Source organism: Podarcis erhardii (assembly GCF_964252035.2).
Source record: "Podarcis erhardii genome assembly, chromosome: 1".
NCBI lineage: Eukaryota > Metazoa > Chordata > Lepidosauria > Squamata > Lacertidae > Podarcis > Podarcis erhardii.
In genome coordinates, this window is record NC_138497.1 from 111341332 (window position 1) to 111357037 (window position 15706).

Below are 15706 nucleotides of genomic sequence, written 5' to 3' on the forward strand. Positions count from 1 at the left end.
TCAAACAAGGAAAATAAAAAATACCAACATAATTTTGTGATTTTACAAAGCATAATATAACTAATAATTTTCTTAAATTATTGGGGGGGGCGGAGCCCCCCCAAACGAATTTTTGAGGGGGCTTGGGCCCCCTCAGGCCCCATGGAGTCGGCGCCTATGCACCTTGCTGCTGTGCTTTCCTTCAGTGAGATTTGCCTGCGGTTCAGAACAGTATCTGTTTCTTCCTCTGGCAGGACTTCCGGACCGTTAATTATTATTTATTTATTACCCTTTGTTAAATTGATATACTGCCCTATATACCTGCAGGTCTCAGGGCGGTTCACAGGAAAACATCAGAATATAAAAACCACAAAATATGGAGTCAAAAATACAACAAAACCAACCCAATAACCCAATTTCGATGGGTGGCATTACCAATCGAAATCGATCGGATGAAGCTTTTCCCGGCATGCAGATCTAATGACGGGGGAACTGTGAATTTCTGCTTGTTGTGGAGCTGTCAAAAGACACAGGGACCTGACCACAGGGTTCTCATATAATCCCACTGGAATGAATGGAGATTGCCCCGCAGCAATGCACAATAGTTTGGCGTCCTAAAAATAGCTTATTGATATGCCAGCTACTTGAGACAAAGCGCTGAGCCGTTCTAAAAGCTATTTGATCTTTTTTTTAAAAAAAACCCCAAAACAAAACACAAAAAACTCCAAGCAAACTGGAGTGTTATTGGAGGGCACAGTGTTTTACTGCAAACAATATTTTATTAATTACAAAAAATAAGAATGCTACCCTGCTGCAGAATCCTAGGGGGAACACATTGGTTAATTAACAAAAGGGTCTAATACTGTGACTTGATTTCAGCTGGGTTGATCCTGTGAAGATATTTTCAGAATCAGGTCAGAGCAAAACCCAGCCTTGCATTCTCCTCTGCAAAATGCAGGCAGAAAAAAATACAGCAGATATTTGGGGTTGGGGATGGAGACACCACGTTTCCACTACAGTATGTGGCTCTTGCAGAGTACTCCTGAGAGCACACATGCTTGTTATAGTTGGAAACCGCAGCATATGCTCTTAATTCCTTTTAATGGATTTGATATTTTGGAAATGTGCTTAAGAGCGGAAAGAGATGAAACAGTGTCACAAATATACCGTATGCAGCCAAAAATCAGCATGGCAACAGAGGGAGGTGGGGTGGGGGTGGGGAAACCAAGTGCTGAGGAAAACTGCTTATGGTGCACCTTTTATGCTGCTGAGAGATTTTTCTTTCTTTATGGTTTTTGCAGGCTGGGTTTTCAAATGTGAATTTGGACAGAGAAGAGCACATCCTCCCCACCCCCACCTCTTCCGAGAGACTAGAGCGTCTGCAATCTCCACCCATTGGCAGGATGCCTTGAAGAAGGCCTGCTCATTAGTGCCAGACCTAATACACTCAGGCAAAAGCAGGAGATGAAGAACAGCAGAGGAGTGCAAAAGGAAAAGAGGGAGGTAGAAGGTATGAGCAGAGCAGAGAAAGCGATGCTGGGTCAGAAGGATGGAAGCATGTGCCGATTCATTTTAAAGGAATGGGGAAGGAGCAGAGAGAGAGACAGGGATATCTATGGAGAGGGGAAAGGAGGGAAGAGAGAAAAGAGGAAATGAAGAAAGGACAGGGAAGAGGGAGTGAGAAGAGAAAAGGTAACAACTACTTTCGATTGCGTAAGAGAAAAGAAAAAATGCAATTGTTGGAACGTTCATTGAAAAAGACATAGAACTTCCAAGTAGAAAGACCAGTGAGATATTAGAATGATTTAGGGGGGAAAGAGGGTGTTGAAAACTGTCTTTTGGTTGTGACCATTTTGTTTGAAATCAAATTACAAAAGGAAGGAAGGAAGGAAGGAAGGAAGATCTGCAGGGAAACCACTGGAAATCTTTGTTTTATTGCAAGTGTTGGGGGGGAAAGGGTTGGGTGTTTTTTTTTGTTTTGTTTTGTTTTTTTTTTTGCTTAATGGCAAAAGGAAAATCCCTACACTGCAAAACAAAAAACAACAAAAACAGCTAATGGATCCTTAATGCACATGCAAAGTAAATAAAGCCTGAATTTGAAAGGTCTCCTTTGACCATGTCTGTTAAGTAGATGAATCCCAATATACTTCAGGTTTAACATCTGAATTGACATTTAAAGGACTATATAAGGGTGGTTCACTTAAAACAGCAATTCCAATGTTTCTAGATGGATTATAAGCCAGATGGAATCTGTAAGCACTATATATTACAAGACTACCTGAATTTTCACATGGAGATGGTAATAGTATAATTGGTTTAGGAGTTCTGCAATGTCCCAGTTACATTTATCAATCATTTCAGAAACTCATACAAATGCATACTTTTTTTGGGGGGGGGGGAGAAATATGGACTTGTAATAGAACAAGTCCAACGCCACTACAATTGGCCAAATGATCAGCAGTATTGGTTGAAAAAAAATAAATCTACGGTACATGTGAGCATTATTAAAAAGAATTCAGTTTCCTTCTATACTCACAAGCACAAACTGACAATAGGACGGAATTGGTTGCCCTAAAACTCTTAACACAGATTTTGATTTTAATTTTTTTTAAAGTAACAATGCATGACTCAAAATTTGGAACCTTTGTTGGTGATGATACAAGGTTCCTGGCAGCCATTGGTGCATGAAATGATGGGTCAGCACTCTTGGTTGGCTGTGACCATTGTTCCAAGAAGTGGCCCTATAGGAAGCACTTTGCTTCTTCTGTTCATACTACAGCATCAGAGAATGGTGCAAAAGGGAGGTATAGAAGGAAGGGAGAGAGGAGGAAGGATGATGTTGCAGATGTTCAAAGTCCTGGAACAGAGAACCCAGCCTCATTCACACACATTGTGCTTGTGTTACAAGTGCCAACACTAAGAGTGGGAGTCTACACACAGCACACTACAGAGGGTGGAGTGGAGTGGGTGGGTAAGCCTATTTGATGCAAATCATAGGCTCCCAAGTTGGGTTTACCCTTAGATGCACTTCCAGAAGGAGGGCTGGAGTGGAATAATGTGGCTTTCCCAATGCCTATGCCAAACTTTTCACATGTAGAGCAGACCCAATAAAAGTTGTGGCCTATTTTACTCCCAAACTATATGCTGCTGGTCTTGTCTGGCTAGTTACTCTGGGAACTGGAGGGTCACGGGGTCTTGGCATTTAATGGCGAATCTGGCCACATTTGCCCATGTTGTGTGAAAGTGACAACATACTACAGAGGGTGAGCTCTCTTGACCTAGAAGATAACATTACAGTGGTACCTTGGGTTAAGTACTTAATTCGTTCTGGAGGTCTGTTCTTAACCTGAAGCACCATTTTAGCTAATGGGGCCTCCTGCTGCCACTGCGCCACTGCTGCACAATTTCTGTTCTTATCCTGAAGCAAAGTTCTTAACCCAAGGTAATATTTCTGGGTTAGCAGAGTCTGTAACCTGGAGTGTATGTAACCCGAGGTACCACTGTATTTCCCCTGCTGACTGAGCTAAACTTAGATAGGATATCATCATCATCATCATCATCATCATCATCATCATTATTTTAAGTAAACCCTACCACAGCTGCTATCAGCCCCAGGAAGAAAGCTTCCTTTGCTGGTAAGGGCAGTTTCCTTTCATGGGGTAAAGAGCAGATTTGCTGGTGGGTGGAAATTTCCATCAGGACTGTGGTGAATGGGTAAGAGTGCTGTCATACCAGTACTGATTATCTTCTTTCATCCTCCACACAGCTGTTATTTACAAGGAACAGCCTAGGCAAACTCAACACAATCACACATTTAATGTCACATTTAGCTTAGTCCTTTGTATTAGCTTGGTAGTTCTTTCATGCCTGTGTAACTGTACAAACTACTATGTACGCTAATGGTATCACTTAAATACTAAATGCAGAGAGGATCAGTTCACCTTAAGAAGCATTACTTCTTTTATTCATTCAGTTGTATCCTGGGAAATATGGTCATGTGAACACACTCACACACACGTATAGGAGTAATAGAGTAGACCCTGGCTGCATCTACACAGCTATAAAAAACACTCTGAAAATGCTCTGGGGAAAAACGATTTTAAAGCTCACAATGGAAAATTTCATAGCGTTCCTATTTTAGCTCCACATCGCCACCTGGTGTCACAGTGTTACAACACATTTATAATGTTTTATTTTTACTAATGTAGCTGAGTCCCCTGGGAAATAGATTTACGTCCACTGATCTCAGTGGGTCTAATTCTGAGCATGGCTTGGATATTGCCTGCATGTTGTAGAAATGCAAGAAAAGGACCCGATTTAAATATCACAACTAGATTTTCTCTTTGCACATAATAACGAGGGAAAGCACATCATCGTATATTGTCTCAGAAATACCGAATGCATCATAGCTTCTACTCAACATTTCTTATATGCTTAATTCTGCCTCCAATAAACTGCAATGAAATGCTCCGCATCACTGTTCCCTCGCCTCACTTCCAGCAATTAACACATAACATTGTTGGTGTCAAGAGTAATGATCATCATAACAAGGTACCCAGTCTCTCTAAAACCTGAGCTACAGTTGGCATCTAAACAGTTATTACCTGCCAAGTACAGTCCTCTTCCTTACAACTCGGACATACGGTGTGCACCAGTGATGACCCTAGAGCCTGAGAATTACTGGCAGAGATCATCCTTTTGTGAAAAAGCTGCCTGCACTCTTTTATGGCCAACCAACCCAAAATATGTTGTGTTTATTATGGGTACTGAAAAAGATACCTTTTGACCATTTAGGGTTTTTTTTTTGTTTTGGTTTTTTTGCAGGCAATAGTTTCATTTATTATTGTTTATTTAAAGCATCTTTAACCCAGCTGGAAAGGCTCCCAAAGCAGCTTATATAAAATCAGCAAGAAAGAAGGCAGTCCCTGCCTGCTTAGAATCTGAAAGACGGGGCGCAAAATGAAAAGGGAATCAGGAGGGAAGAAGAAAACAAACCCATTTCAGAAACCAGTTCTTAAAATTCCAAAGTTTTTAGAATGACCAGCTTGAAAAGAAACAATTCAAGAAGAAAAGCCAAAGGGAGCTGTCCCTTCAGCAGAGCCAATGAGATGTTTCCTGCTTGTCTTCTCTCCCCCTGCTGTAGCCTGATGGAATAGCTGCTGCCCAAAGTTGCAGATCTGAAAGTATTTGCCTGCTAAGAATCACCTTTAAAGTAGGACTCTGTTTAAAGAAACCATGCCCGGCAAATTTAGCATAGGATGCCAGCTTCAAGGCTGATGTATTTTCCTTCCCTTGTCAGGTGTGTGTCAGAGGAACAAAGCCTTCCTTGATTCACCCATGATATGCCCTTTTCTGCCTGCTTCCCTCAGAGCATCAACAGCAGTGGAGGGATAGATGGCTGCAACAAGGTCTCTAGGGACAGACCACTTCCTTCACCCATGAAGAGGGAGGTCTGCAATAACCTATGGTGCCTGGAATACCTTCCCAGGGACTATAGGATTGCACCCTAAATGATGTTCCCTGACAACATGTATCTGAAACCATGACACTATACATAACAATATTACATTACTAAAATACAGTTTTTTCTCTCTCTCTCTTTATCTATGAAAAGGGTGTTGTTTTTCTGCCTCACACACTCAGTTCCTCTTGCAGTCTGAAGCTGATCACCAAGGATGTATTTGGGCAACATAAATCTGTTACAGTAAGCAGTCCTTACTCTATATCCTTCTGTTTGCCCTTGCCCTGTGTTATATATGATGGTTTTCGCTTTTGGCTAAAAGTTGATAAATCAGGGCAAACAGAAAGCAAACGCAAGCTGCTGTTTCGAAAAGCTATCAAAATAAACAGGGAAGAGTGCTAATATCATTTAATTAGGTAGAGGTTTTGCCCCGGGTGCTCATAAAGGTTCTATATCTGGGTGGTTTAACATTCTGCCATTCTATAATTGTTGTATTTATTTTTTTTAGTGTTTTTTCTTGTTTTCTGAGTCACTTTGGAATTGAAGAGCAGGCCAGAAATGAATTAAATCTTCCTATATACATAAAAATGTAAGGTTGCAAACTGAGAGGGAAATGGCAGTTTGAAACAACAGCAAAGGTTTGAGTAAATACCTTCATACATTGGAACATTTGTGGGCTCCGAATCCTTTATCTCTCACACATGAGGCAGCTGAGGAATGGAAGCAGGAGAAGTTTGAGTACAGTGAGAAGGGAGAAACACTGAAAGGAAAAAAGGGGCTGTTTTGAATAGCAGAAGTTTGAGTAAAGTGGAGGTGGAGAAACATCGAGAGGAAAATGGCAGTTTCAAACAAGGACAGAGGTTTGAGTAAAGCAGTGATGGAGTGACACAGTGAGAAATGGTGGCTTAAAATAACAGCAGAAGGCAAACAGAAAAGATTATAAGCTTTTTTTATACGCAGTAACAGCGGCAAGAATACTGCTAGCCCAAAAATGGAAACAAGAAGAATTACCGTCGATGGAAGAATGGAGAATGAAGTTAATGGAATATGCAGAACTTGATAAACTAACAGGAAAGATCCGAGGCCTACTAGACCACAGATTCACTGAAGACTGGAATAAATTTGTAGACTATTTGAAAAGTATTTGCGATGAACAATTAACGTTTGTAGGTTTGCAAGAGGCTCCGTGAAAATAATATTAGAAATATTGTAAAAAAGGGAATAAGAGGGAGGAGGTTTTTAATAAAAGGCAATATTAGATTAAGAAATGCGGAAGAAGGACTAAAACAGAGGATTTGCAGAAGAGCTGAGGGAACTCCAAAAAATGTATTTGTAAAAAATTGTGTTATGTGTTTTTATATTTTTGTATTGTAAAATGAATAAAAAATAATTTAAAAAAGACATGAACAAAAGCCAAAAAAATAATAATAAAATAATAAAAATAAAATAATAGCAGAAGGTTAAATAAAGCAGGGGTGGAGAAATGCTGAGAGAAAAAGTGGCGATTTAAAACAATGGCAGAGGTTTGAGTAGTCAGCAGCAGGTGACACGCGGGGCAGTTTAAAACAGAGTTTGAGTACAATGAGAAGGAAGTTGGAAAAGGCTTTCAATGTTAGCTTTCTGGGTGTTAGCTTCTGCATTGTACCATCTCTGCTATTTCTCATTGTTTTTGTTTTTTTAAAAAACAGCGCTCCTCCATCTCTGCTTTCCTCAAATCTCTGCTGTTGTTCAAAACCACATTTTCACCTCAGTGTTCCTCCACTTACCGGTAAGTTTTACTCAGACTTCTGCCATTGTTTAAGTACAGTGGGGAAATGGCTGTTTTAAACTTCTCCCTCTTCCATTCACCAAAAGCTTCATGTGAGAGATACTCAGGATGCAGAGCCCTCAAATATTCTATAGTATCTTCCCACAATGTAGTTCACTCCTGGTACCATGTGTTGTCTTCAACATGAAGTTACAGATGATTCAACGTGGTTTAGAAACTGCATGGGTGTTTGCTTGTGACTAAAATATATGTGAAGACAGGAGTGCCTGGCGTGCTCTGGTCCATGGGGTCACGAAGAGTCGGACACGACTAAACGACTAAACAACAACAAAAAATATATGTACAACATTTATCAGTTGAGCATGACATTCTCTAATTGATCAGGCTAACTGACAGGCTTGCTCTTAAGAGTCTATTTGTCTTAAAGATACAGCAACATACATCAGCATGGTGTGTTTGTGTGTGCAAAGGGGGCTGCAGAATGGGAAATAGGCAGCAGCATGGAAATAGGGGTGGCCTGTGTGCAAAGGAGAGTTGGAAAAAGGAGAAAGGGGGAGGTAGTAAAAAGGGCAGGGGGGTGATAATGGTGTGAGCATGCAAAGGGGGCTGGCAAGAGGAAAAAGGAGAAGAGGTGGAAATGGGGGAGGATCTTTCTGCAAGGGAGAGTCGAGAAAAGTAAGGCGGGGGGGGGTGGAGGGAAAAAAGGGAGTGAATGTGAAAAGGGGATGCAAAGGAGATGGCAAAAAAGGAGGAAGTAGGGGGTTTGGTAATGGGTTTGAGGTTGAAAGCAGGGGCCTGAATGGATCTGAAGCATAGGACAAGATGAAAAGGGCGCCTAGTAGTTCAAATGTGTGGGAGGAGTAGGGTGCAGGATCTGGCCCTGGGGGTGGTTGGTGTGCAAGGGGGCATTGCACAAAAGGAAGGGAGCGGAGACATAGGCATTGGGGTGAAGGTGGAAACAGGAGTGCAAAGTGCCTTCAGAAATGGGGGTGGGGGTGGGGGTGAAAAACAAGCTTAGTAGTTGCATGGGATGGGAAGGGGAAACTCCAGGGCAATTAATGTGGGAGGAATGGTAGGGGTGGTGGTGAACAGAGTGAGCTGGGGCACATCGCTTAGTAAATTCATAAAATGAAACAAAGGGGCTTTTAAAAAATTGCATTCACCATTATACTCACCAAAACAAATGGAGAACAGAATCTATTTATTTAAATGTGCACCTCACCCTGTCCTGAGAACACGCAGTGATGTATTTCAAAACTTAGCTAAAAACGGCGTTGGTGGTATAGTGGTGAGCATAGCTGCCTTCCAAAACTTAGCTAAAAACGTTATTTCCATATAGATCATAAGTAGCAAATGCCACCTGGGTGTTTCCTAATCTGCCACTTAGGGAGCACACGCTGAAAGTTAGAAGCCCAACTGCCTGCAACTTTTCTTTTGGGAGTTCTGCCACCCCTGCTATACCTGGAGTGCAGCCAATATTCCTTTGCGCCCCCCCCCATTATCTCTACTTCATTTGGTGCCAGGATACCATGCATTACTCACTGTAGATAGAAGACTTCCAATGCCTGCCTGCCATCGCTTCTCATCTCCTCTGCTGCTGCTCCTCTGCCCACATGCTGCTGCCCCACGGCGGCCCATCTAATTTTGCCACCTGAGGCTAAATGTGAAGGTACTGCCCCACCCCCACCCCCACAGCCCCTGCTGAAGCCTTGCTTACCGGAGTTACATGGCTAAGATTTCTGGGTTATGGCAAGATCTTGCGGGATCTCCTGTAAGATCTCACTGGAATCTGGAGGCCATCAACACCACTGCTTCTCTGGGGGTGAAGGGGTGTGCTCACCCACAGAGGCACCCCTTGTAGTCCACCGCCTGAGGGGGCTGCCTCAGACTGCCCTTGCTGCTGCCCATTTCACTTTTGTGCCCCCACACTTCTGCTAACCCCCCCTGTGTGAGAGAAAGACTGCTTCTTCCTGCTTTAGTGGAGAAAGAAGAGCCTTGATACACAAAACTGCAGCCTGCTTTAACATGAGAGGGAGAGAGGCTGACTGACTAAGCTGTGCCTCAGAAAGCTAGGCTGGTCATTGTGACCACATGCTGATACTGTCTGACTCATAAAAGAGAAATGGGGGATTGTGACCTAACAATGATGTTGCTTAACTAAAAAAAACAAACCCCTAGCCATTCTGACCTCCCACAGCTGGTGTCCACTTGAAGGACAGGGGGAAGTTTGGATCCTGCCCTACATTTCCCCAACTTCTTTAATAAGGAAGGTGCTTTTTCTACTATGGACCAGACAGGATTCTTAGGTTTATGTCTCTCCTCTCAAATACAAGTTTCACCTCTTCTTAAGCAGGTGGTAGAGAATTGTGCCCAACATTGCTTTTTATGACACAGGATTAGATAAAGGTAAAGGGACCCCTGACCATTAGGTCCAGTCGTGGACGACTCTGGGGTTGCGGCGCTCATCTCGCTTTACTGGCTGAGGGAGCCAGCGTACGGGTCATGTGGCCAGCATGACTAAGCCACTTCTGGCAAACCAGAGCAGCACACGGAAACGCCGTTTACCTTCCCGCCGGAGTGGTACCTATTTATCTACTTGCACTTTGACATGCTTCAAACTGCTAGGTTGGCAGGACCAGGGACTGAGCAACGGGAGCTCACCCCGTCGCAGGAATTTGAACCGCCGACCTTCTTATTGGCAAGTCCTAGGCTCTGTAGTTTAACCCACAGCACACTGGCCTCTAATTCCCCCTGATATGCTCTGTGTTATTTCTGAATGCTGCCCAGCCATCATTTCTCTGACATACTACTGAAGGGCTGGAAGCCACCATGCAAGTATGAGAGAACATGAGAAGTCAACCTGAGATGGGTTCTAGCTAGTATTCCCATGGGGAAGAAATGGAAAAAAGAATTTAAAATGCCAAATATTTTTTCTCTCAAACCCAAACCAAACTCCTGCAGAGCCATACTGTAGTCTCGCATCAGCCACAAAGATTTAAATGCCATTCGCTAAGCAGTGGTATCTGTATAGATCAATGTGGGGAGAAAATTTTGCTTCAGTCAAGAAGAATTAGTTTCTGAAACAGTGTCAGAGTCACAGTTGGAATGCTCTGCAGTATTGCAGCTTCCTTCTTCAGCCTCACTGATTTGAAGAAAAAAAAAGTTTGCATTCCTGCCATGTAACTTGCCCTCTCCCAGTCCTTGAGGAAGTTCACAATAAAATAATAAAACCAGTATCATATCCAGTTCTAGATATGAGCAACTAGTTGCTCCTCCTCTTCATCGATCACTGCCTTGCCGTGGTGAAGGGGCTTGAATAACTCAGAGAAGCTATGCCCTGCAGGGCTACCCAAGATGGACAGGTCATAGTGGAGAGTTTTGACCAAACGTGATCCACCTGGAGCAGGAACCGGCAAGCCACTCCAGTATCCCTACCAAGAAAACTCCATGGACAAAGACAACAGGCATATAGAAGTTATGACGCTGGACCAAACTGCGGGAGGCAGTGGAAGACAATAGTGCCTGGCGTGCTCTGGTCCATGGGGTCACGAAGAGTCGGACACGACTAAACAACAACAACAACAAGTTGCTCCTAAGAACCTATATCTGTGGGCAGGCATACACATCCCCATAGACACCCAAGGGTGCATCTAACCAATATACCGTATTGCCCCAAATATAACTCGCACCCAAATATAAGCCGCACCTTTAAAAATCCACAGGAACTCACACCCATTCCGTTTTACCATATGTCTGTTTCAGCAGCGATATTGTAGAAGCCCATTTTTGTAAGGTCGCGAATTTAAGCCGCACTTTAACTTTTCACGGTCAGAATTTGGAAAAAAAAAAGTGAGGCTTATATTCAGGCCAATATTGTAATTGGATTCAGGTGTGCACTGTGATGTGCATGTAAATATGCATCTGCCCCTGCGTGTGTAAGTTTCCTTTACTGGATCAGAGCATACAAAATGGCAATAATAAACCATTTTAAAATATCATTCAATTGAATGTAACACTGTGATATCATATCCCTTTGATACAAGTTGTGGAAATGTGATAAGATTATATAAAACATTTCTGATTGCCATGGCCTCCCATCATGACATCAGCAGCTCTCTGATCCAAAGTCAGCATGTTCACTTGGAAGTACTGGCAAAATTTGCAAAGGTTTTCTGAGCTGTCTACTTGAGGACTCAGCTTAGAGAAGGTCAGGTCATCTCTCTAACATGCGTTTATACATCAAAAAATGAAACTACATTTCCTTAGCTTGTCTATTAAAGCCAGCAGGTTTTCTTTGTAGGATCTGGTAAAACCAGTGGAGACACAGGGAAAGTACTTTAAATCTCCCTTGAAAGAAAGGTTCAAATCAACAATGGATCTAAATATTACAGTCTTAAAGTACATGCCCACTAAAAGGTAAAGGGACCCCTGACCATTAGGTCCGAGTCGTGAACGACTCTGAGATTGCAGCGCTCATCTTGCTTTACTGGCTGAGGGAGCCGGCATACAGCTTCCAGGTCATGTGGCCAGCATGACTAAGCTGCTTCTGGCGAACCAGTGCAGTGCACGGAAACGCCGTTTACCTTCCCGCCGGAGCGGTACCTATTTATCTACTTGCACTTTGATGTGCTTTCGAACTGCTAGGTTGGCAGGAGCAGGGACCGAGCAACAGGAGCTCAACCCGTCGCAGGAATTCAAACCGCCGACCTTCTGATTGGCAAGTCCTAGGCTCTGTGGTTTAACCCACAGCGCCACCCGCATCCCTACATACCCCCTAGAAGAGCACTAAATCTAAAGAAGCAGAAGAAGGGGGGGGCAGTACATTTGATGGCCTGCATGACTCTACTGTGAAACTTTCACAGCTCCTGGCCACTTCTAATAGGGTTGCCATGTGTCCTATCTTTCTAGGACATGTCCTCTTTTTCATGGGTATGTAAAATTAGGGTTGCCATATTTCCAAATCCGAACACAAAAGTTGTTGAGCTTTTTTATTTGTTTTTGTTGGGGGGGGACAAAGTTGACCTTTTTAAAGGTTTTTTAAAAGTTTTGTTCTGTTTTGCAAAAGTTTTGCAAAGTTGTCGAGCAATGTTGCGTGTATGGGGACCCTAGTAAAATGAGAGTCGTCATAGAGAGTCCTATTTTAAAAGTAGAAGTCGGTAAATGTGCCTTCTTTTTTTGCCAACCCTCGGGAAGCCTTCTTAGAACAGTTGTTTTGAGAATCAGTACAAAAGGTGAAGAGAGCTGTATTACAACAGTCTCTCTAAGACGGGGTGGGGAAGCTGTGGCCCGCCAGATGTTGAACTCCAACTCCCATCAGCTCCAGCCGGAATGGCCAATGGTCAAGGATGTTTGGAACTGGACTCCAGCAATATCTGGAGGGCCACGGGTTCCCCATCCCTACTCTAAGGGCATGACCCAGTGGCAGCTTCTTGCAGTCCTTTTCCTTGGTGTGCAGTCAGAACTTCCTTTACATGAAGTCTGCATATGCAAACTGCATATGGAAAGCAAAGCCTTTTGAGAAGGACCAGTTACTGCCCTTGGAGACAATACAGAGAAAGTATCTAGCTAGGCAGACCAATAGTTGACTTGGTATACGGCAGCTTCCTTTGTTCCGTAGGCCTTACTGATCTGGTACCACATTCTGTCTGCCATGTCACCTGAGGAGGAAGAGTTCAAACTGAAGAACCTCACATGTTGTGGTTGCACAAACAATTCTGAACTATCCCGTAAAAATTTTTTGTAGGAGTTCTTAGAATGCTAAACCCAGGAGAGGCGGCAATAGTTAGTAGAGCCCCTGATGCTGTCTTACCTTAAACCTCCCCCCCCCCCCGCCCTTCTAAATTTGAAAAGCAAAAAATAAATCTCACTCTAGCAAACCACATGAAAGGTGAGGAAGCTGGAAAACATCCTGCAATTAATCATTATTAAAGGGAATCATCCCCTCGAGACTAAGGTTGTTTAGCAGAGTTGCCACCTGTGTTCTGGGCCTCTGCTGGGTGCAGAATGCTTAGCTCATCATGGTTATCTGATTACATCGCATGCTGTACAACTGTAAGAGAGTACAACAGGAACACTGAAATTTATGACATTTTCCTAATGTGTCAATTTCATTGTATGTGTAAAGGTGATGTGACGAGTTTCTTGACAATTGATTTTCATTTGTGTAAGTTAAAAGGTAAGACACTGATGCCTTTAATAGGCATATTTGGTCAAAGTCCTTAGTGTGCAAACCTATGCATGTTTACTAGGAAGTAAATCCAGCTGTTCAGTTAGGCCAGGGGTAGGCAAGGTTTACCGGCCATGGGCTGGATCACACCCACGGAAATCGTCCGTGGGCCAGACTGGGGCAGCATGATGCCGGAAATCACTTCTGCGCATGCCCAGATGCCAAAAAACGTGCCTGCGCAAAAGCGGTTTTCAGCGTCTGGACATGTGCAGACGCAATTTCCGGTATCTGTGCATGTGCAGACTCGATTTCCAGCGCCGATCGGCGAGTCCCCATGCTGCGCTGGTTCAGCACTGCGTGAGGGGGACTCGCCGAACGGGCATCTCATGGGCCAGTAAAACGGTCTTTGTGGGCCCCATCCGGTCCATGGGCCGCACATTGCTGACCCCTGAGTTAAGATGAAATTCTAAAGCTAAGTCATATGTGAAACAGCAAATGCATAAATATAGCTCAGATATGCTTACTTTGACTGCAGTGCTAAACATGCTTACTAGGGAGAAAGTCCTTTTTGACACTTGCTTCCAAGTAAGGATGAATATGACCACACTGTTAATATATAATCATATTTGAATATAAATTAAGAGCCAAGTGTCCAGTGGCTGATCTAGGCTCTAGATCCTAGGATGACCACTAAGTAAATTTCTTTCAAAACTGAAAGTTGATAGCACATTATCTGATTAAATATTTTTTGCATATATTGTAACAAACATAAAACCACAGTCTCGTCAGCAAAGATAATGAGGTTTTATCTGGCTACACTGTATCTGAAAGGCCTCAACAGTTGTAGGAATGACAGGTCTCTAGAATATGTAGACAAGAATGTGAAAGTGTGTTATTCCGAACTCATCCTCCAAATCTGAGACTAACTCAGGAAGGAAAACAGATGACAGAGCCAAAGACAGAGAGCATTGTGCCACAGCTCTTTTGTTTATGTAGGTTTGTGGGCTACTTCACCAGTTCAGCCAGGCAAGTTACATCTCAGCAATGAGAGATCCAGCTGAGAGGTGGCTGGTACATTAGACCCAATGGGACACTTTCCTGCCTTTTGATGTAAAACCAGCCTACAGGATAGCACTGCCTACCAGGTTTCTTCTGCTTAAATTCCAGTGCTGCCCTTGTAGAATTCTGAAAGGAGGCAGATGAGGCCCAAATTAGAATCATCTGGCTCTGCCTGCTTGCCATTGGCTCTGCCTCCACCTTCTGGGCCTAACAGGAACCAGGCACCACTTATTCAGCTTATGGGAACAACAGAGGTTTTATTTATCAGTCAGAGATGCAACAATACCAGGGCTGGATCTAGACACATCCAAAAATCGTTTCAGGAAAACGTGTTGTAAAGCTCATAATGGGGGAATCACGTTGCTGAAAGATCAAACTCTATAGCGCCATCTGGTGTCACAGTGTTATAAAGCATTTAAAATGTGTGGTGTGTGTGGGTGTGGGTGTGGGTGTCTGTGTGTGTGTGTGTGTGTGTGTGTTTTACTAATGCAGCTGAGTTCCAGAGTCTCACTGGCTCTTAACTCTTAGGGTTAGGGCCTAGTCTTCCACACTCTCAACCCACAACCACACTCTCGGGCCCTCACATTTCCAGAACTTTCTGGCTTTAGGAGATCCACACACTTTCATGAAGCTGGGGGAACACACTCCAGCTTTCTATTATGCCTTATTCATACCTGCCAGTTGTCCTGGATTGACAAGACGCCACATGGTGGCGGTGGGTGTCCCAGATTTGGGATAGAAAAAGTTGGAGTCTATGCTTTTTCAAGTCTGCAAAATGTTATATGCGTTCCTGGGAAGTGTATGCTAGTGGTTTCTGAATTTTTTTAATTCTGAAGAACGTATTATTTGTATAAGAGCGAAATGTTTGATAGCTTTGATATAGCTCACTATTAGTTAATTTGTTCATTTAAAGGGGAGACAGCTCTGGTCACTCTGCACCAGGGAGCAAGGCAGACATGGTTCAGTACTTGGTGTCAGCTAATCCTAATTTAAATTATAATAGTGCTGCTTGAATTTTTGAGTGGCACAACTACAGCATTGCAGCAGGTGAGAAATTCTGGACATATGCAATGGCAGAGAGCTAGGAACTCTAGCTGCTCTTTTTCCCTGTGGAAACCCCTTTTTGGATTTTATTTGTTCATTAATTTATTAACTGCATTTATATGGCTGCCTCATTACAACAGTTTACCAGGCAGCTAACAACCCCCCCCACAAAAAACTATTTTTATAAGACTGTAAACAGTAATTATTTAATAGGCTTGCTGCCCACAGG

At 43.2% G+C, this 15706-nt stretch overlaps 1 protein-coding gene across 4 annotated transcripts in view; it reads right to left on the reverse strand.

Annotated features, from left to right (window-relative positions):
- LOC309346495 (sodium channel protein type 1 subunit alpha) overlaps window positions 1-15706 on the reverse strand; it is a 107327-nt gene that overhangs the window by 55040 nt on the left and 36581 nt on the right. The gene's annotated exons all lie outside the window — the stretch shown is intronic.